Source organism: Etheostoma spectabile, unplaced genomic scaffold, assembly GCF_008692095.1.
Source record: "Etheostoma spectabile isolate EspeVRDwgs_2016 unplaced genomic scaffold, UIUC_Espe_1.0 scaffold00569585, whole genome shotgun sequence".
Classification (NCBI taxonomy): domain Eukaryota; kingdom Metazoa; phylum Chordata; class Actinopteri; order Perciformes; family Percidae; genus Etheostoma; species Etheostoma spectabile.
In genome coordinates this window covers 1-6,136 of record NW_022605203.1, presented here as the reverse complement: position 1 = coordinate 6,136, position 6,136 = coordinate 1, and the positions used below count along the sequence as shown (strand labels likewise).

The window sequence follows — 6,136 nt, the reverse complement described above, 5'->3', positions numbered from 1 at the left end:
CTTCTGGGTCTTCTGGCGCATCGGTAGACAGAGTCAGGGGCTTGTTGTCTGCAGGCCACGGCCGCTGCAGCTCCTCTTTTCCCCGCTCTGCAGTCCATCCTCGCTCGGAGGAGAGCAGAGATAACTGGCGAGCTGCCAACCTCAACCTCCTCCTCCTCGTTTTCTTTACAGCTCTTTGTTTCTGTCCTCCATCCTCTCTATCGTCAGGGTCTCCTGAGACACGGCTGAGATCATTGCCTAACATTAAGTCTACTGCATTCACCTTTGCCTCGTTCCACAGCCCACTAGCAGCAGCTTCAACATGTACTTGTGGGCAGCTGTGTGTCTGCGACCGATATCGGTCGTTGAGGGAAACGTTCTGTCATGTTTGTACTGATGTGTTGCTTCATAATCCCCCAACAGGTTGATGGGAATGTGAGCACAATCTACTGTCAGAACCTGTGTCTGCTGGCCAAGCTGTTCCTGGACCACAAGACCCTCTACTACGACGTGGAGCCCTTCCTTTTCTACGTCCTGACCCAGAACGACGGCAAAGGTTGCCACTCGTCGGCTACTTCTCCAAGGTATGGCCACCAGGCCGCCAACCTCGTCCTTGTGCTGGATTCAGATTCAGAATACTTCCCAAGTGGCAATTCATTTTCATAGTCTATCCTGTCAGTCAGTCCATTGTCAATTCTTAAGTTTTCACCACTCTTAGGTCTAGAACATTTTCATCACACCCTTCGACAAATGCCGGTGATCCGATTGGCACTGACGAAAAGTTAGTCCCTCTTGGCAAATTACATTTACTCTGAACTAGGGCTGGGACGGTGGATTTTTTTTTAATGCGGTTGAAAAGCAAGACAATTCCGTTGTAGCGCGGTATACCGCAACAACCCACTTTGAGAGTATGGTAAGTTAGAGCGAGAATGGCAGTGTGCCTAAGTGAGTGACAGAGAGCAGCGAATGAGTGCCGCTGTGGGGGAAAAGAGAGAGGAAAAAGAGTTGATGTAAAGTGAGTTAAAAGTCAAAAATAAAGCATCCATGTGTTAAATGCATAAATAAGTAACATTCAGTACCGGTCAAACGTGGGAAAACTTTTGACCAGCACTGTAAGTAACGACAACAGTCAACCTCAGCATCCACCATTAGAGATGGCCGATGCCACATTTCCTTCTCGATATCGCTTCCGATACCTGGACTTGGTTATAGTACCAATCCAATACCAGTTTTTAAAAAACACATATGTTTTACTTTATTATAACAGCTGTGTACTACTATCCTTGTATGGAGGGGTTATGGTTGCTGTCTTTTAGGGGTAAATAATCGATTCTTAGACGCATCGCGATTCTCTCTAGAACGATTCAATGCTCGATTCTGATAAGTTAATAATCGATAATTAAAAACAAATAATAATAATCTTTTTCTTTTTTTTAAATGTGTTGATTTTATTTCAAAGTTACTGTCTCCAGACAAAAAAAACAGAGTGACTGAAAGAGGACGAGAAACAAACTCCTAGTTTAGGCAAGAGTGCAGAAAAAAACCCAAAAATGGCCAAAAGGAAGAAAATAGAAATGTTTGTATATATGCACATAATCTAATAAGGCAAACACATATAGGCTGTTCCTCTACTTTCCTACCGTAATACACGGTAGGAAATATATATATATTGGGTATATATATAAATACCCAACACGATCAGAATGTTATGTGTCATGGAACATCGCGCTCCCCAACTTGCAAAAGGTCGGATTTGCTCCATTTTTTGATGATAAGTTTTGTTTAGAAAACCTTGAATCCATGTAAGACACAATCAGGGCTGGGCGATATATCGATATATAAAATATATTGTTATATTGTTAAATGTATATGAAACCATATCATATAGACCATATTGCATATGTCAATATAGTTAAAATTTACACAGTGATCCTTGCTCTGAGCAAGCTGATGACCCAGCTCTCTGCACTGCCCCCCCGCCACCGCCCCGCCTCTTTTATGCACAGAGGGGGAGGGAAGGAACAAACACAGAAGCAACAACGTCTGCGGAGCGTGGGGAGGACGAACTGGTTAGTAAAAGTAAAAGCAGTGGCTCAGTAATTTGGAGAGGGTTCGGATTCAAAGTATCAGATGAGCAACAAAATCCCGTTATATGTAGGGAGTGCCTTAAACAAGTTACAGCCAGAGGTGGAAGCACTACAAATCTTTTCACCACCTAATGCAGTGGCACAAACTGCAATATGAAGAGTGTGTGAAACTGCGTGCTGCAGGAGCCCCAGCCACAAGCCATTGACATCCCCAAAAAGCTCCATCCCAAGACAGAGCCCACTGCACTTCATTTTCCCGCAGTGTGCCTTATGAAAAGAAAAGTGACAAGCGGTTGTACTATAATTAAAGCGCGGTGTCCTATCACATTGCTAAAGATATGGTCCCTGTTGCAACTGTGGACCAAGCCGGATTAAAAAAGCTACTGAAAACGATGGACCCGTGATATGAGCTTCCCAAGAAGCCCTGCCACAAATGTAGGCTGAAGTCAGGCCGAGCCTTGCTGACCGGCTCGCTGACGTCACCCATTTGTGTTGACCAGCGATATGGTGGTCGAGCAGGACGTGTGAGCCTTACATGAGCCGGGCTGCTCACTTCATTCAAGACTGGGAGATGAGAACCGCATGTCTCAAGCTAATATTTCAAAAAAGAATTCTTAAACTGAGCAATTTATTTAGTCCTTTCTTTATATATAAATGCTGCCCTTACTAGGGTTTGTCATATTTTATTCTTTTGTATGTTCAGTGGATTAGTGAGAAAGGAGAAGCAAATCTGTAATTTGATTTAATAAGCCATTTATAGTTGTCAAACTAAAACAAGGTTGATGTTGTACTTTTCTCATATAAATATAGTTATTTCAGAATAAGATTAACCTATTTTATAGTCTAATTTTATTAAAGATATTATTTTAAATGTGCTCCTTACAGAGCTTTGATTTCATAAAAAGGTCCTCCTGTTGTTATACAGTATTTATGTTAATATTTTATTGTTATTTGAACAGCTGAGCATTTAACCAAGAACCAGGTGAACAAACCTGTTTATTATTTATTCATTTGATTTTGCAACTGTCCACTGAAATAGCCAGTTTCAATAAAACTATGTGGGACATGACATATTTGGCTTTGACTTTGACTGAACATTTTGTGGTAAAAATATTGGGATATACATCGTCAGCCTTAATATATCGGGGTATGACTTTTGGTCCGTATTGCCCAGCCCTAGACACAATGTCTTCAGACACAATCCATGTCATCAGAATCCCTGAACCCATGTCAAGGTGCACACGTGCAAGCAGGTTTTTTTGAGGTGATGGCGGTGACGATATCAGACCCGCTGTAGGTGTCATATGATCACGGTAACCGTCCCAGCCCTACTCTGAATTTGGTATTTTTTGGTAAGTCCACAACGCCACCAACAGCATCACGCCTCCATTTGCAAGGAATTCATACCTGTAAATCATAACCACCCTCCTCAAACTTACCAACACAACTACATGAACCAAAATGGAGAGACAGATGTATAAAAAATGAAATGAAACTGAAATGCCCTGTCATCACTCCGCACAGGTGCATTCCTACAGATAAACAAATGCTCATGTTGTGTCCCAGATAAACACTGGGCGCTGTCAGCTCCGTTGCCCCTCTCTGTGGAGTTTGTGGTCGCAGGTGCTCCCATTAACATGCCGCCTTGCTGCCAAAACCCAGCAGTTAGTGAGCGGACGCAGCACCATCAACACCCTGCTGTACACTCTCACAGGCCTGCTCTGTGACGGGGGTTTCCATTATGTTTTTTATTTTTTCTAATGACGTATGTGTCTTGTCTCTCCCTCTTCTTCAGGAGAAGCACTGTCAACAGAAATACAACGTGTCATGCATCATGATTCTTCCACAGTACCAGCGCAGGGGCTACGGACGCTTTCTCATCGACTTCAGTAAGGGCTTCAGCCATAAACAACACAAATCACTGTGAAAGTATCTGATGCTTCTTTTGATCGACGAATACATTAGAAAAATCCTGTGGTGTACAACGTTTGAGTCTCAAGATGTCTTTTTGTTGCTCCCTCCCTGCAGGCTACTTATTGTCCAAATGCGAGGGCCAGCCAGGCTCTCCGAGAAGCCTCTGTCGGACCTAGGCCGACTGTCCTACATGGCCTACTGGCGCAGCGTGGTGCTGGAGTGTCTCCACGAGGGTCCGCGATCGGCAGATCACCATACGACAGCTTAGCAAGCTGACTGGCATCTGCCCGCAGGACATCACCACCACGCTGCACAGCCTCAACATGCTAGAGCAGCGAGGAGACAGGTCAGATTCACATTATATCTGGGGGGTCTGGGGGTAGTCAGCCCGGAAAATTAACACTTCATATCCTGTTTCTTGTCAATATAATTCAAATTGTAATTGATATTGAATCTAGTTTAATTATTCTCCTTTATTGTTCAAAACTTGCATATTCAAAACATCACACGTTATAGGATGTTTTTTTTTTTAGTAAATCATGTGCAGCTTGTTAACCTTTTTAAAGCCATAAGTTCCACAGTTTAAATCACATAAAATAAGCCTGCCAGAGTAGTGGTCAGTGCAGAGCAGCAGTATTTAGCTAGCCAGTGGGATTATTCTTTCCTCACTAAGTGTTGTCCCCACAAACGTATACTCAGCTAAACATTCTCCTAATCCAGCTCCAAGGAACAGCTCATGTGTTTTTGGCATTTTAATCAGGTTTAAGTGTAAATTGTTGCATTGCTATGCAATATCACACAAAGCTTAGTTTAAGAGCTACATGGCATCTTGCACAAGCAAATCAGTTTGCTATATACAACAACCCTATCAGATGTTGCAGTACTAAATAGCAGAGATAAAGTCAACCACATTAGCTAACTTTCAAGACATGGAAGCACGTTTTCCTCCCATCCCCAAATGCTTTGTGGAGTAGCCAGACCCTCCTCCTCGCGCTTTGGCAGAGGGTCTGGCAAAGCGAGACTGTGTTACAGGTGATACAGTACTAGGCTGGGCAATATATCAGTTTGTATTGATATTGCGATATGAGACTAGATATTGTCTTAGAATTTTGATATATCATAATATCGAAATATGATAAAGTGTTGTCTTTACCTGGTTTTACAGGCTGCATTACAGTAAAGTGATGTCATTTCCTGAACTCACCAGACTGTTCTAGCTCTTCTATTATCTACCTTTACCCACCAAGTCATTAAATCATTTTGGAGAATATTTATCAAACATCTCATTGTGTAAATAACATTTTGTTAGCACCAATAATCAACCCTACAGTATCGTCGCAATATTGACATCGATTTCCAGGGTAATGGGTTGCCGGATTACTGGAAAACCTTCGGGCCAGATTTTCATGGAACTTGTTGGAAGGTTGTGTAGCATGGGCCAAGGAAGCACCCATCGGACATAGGGCATTTAACTTTGGTTTAAAACACAAAACATTGACAAGCTTTCTAATGTAAGTAGAATTGTAAATGTGCTGCAAAAGTCCAAAGTTATCACATGTCACTAGGGCTACAACTAACAATTATTTTAATTGTCAATTAATCTGCAGATTATTCTCTCGATTAATCAAGTAGTTGTTTGGTCTAGAAATCCTCAAATGTCTTTTCTCCATAGGTCAAATATATTCAGCTAACTGTCACAGAGGAGCAAAAAAAGGAAACAAGAAAATATTCCATTTGAGAAACAGGAATCAAGGAACCTTTTTTTTTTTTTTTCATAAAAAGTTTACTCCAAACCGTTTAATCAATCCAAAATAGTTGAACAAAAATTAATAGTTGACAGCTAATAGATTTAATTGGTTAATATATGCAGCTCTACACGTAGCCATACACGTATGCACTCAACAAGCTAACATTAACACATTGGTTTAGAGCCACACATAGATGCTACATTCTTCTCATTTCTGCTTACATGTAGAAAAACATGCATACAGAGTTCTAATGCTCCTTTTGGTTTCTGCTGTGGTTTTGTCAGGCTCGTCCTGGTGCGGAGGGAGAAGTTGGTGTCTAACCACATGGCTCGTCTCAACGCCCCCGGCCACGGTCAGCTGGATGTCGACCCCGAGTGTCTACCGCTGGACTCCCGTCATTGTAACCAA

General features: G+C 42.1%; 1 long non-coding RNA gene across 1 annotated transcript; it reads left to right on the top strand.

The window, feature by feature from the left end:
* The first annotated feature begins 542 nt into the window (after positions 1–542).
* LOC116685145 (uncharacterized) lies at positions 543–4,134 on the top strand. Its single transcript, XR_004330912.1, has 3 exons — positions 543–563; positions 3,862–3,955; positions 4,095–4,134. It is a non-coding gene; the product is annotated as an uncharacterized LOC116685145 (long non-coding RNA).
* Positions 4,135–6,136: the final 2,002 nt, after the last annotated feature.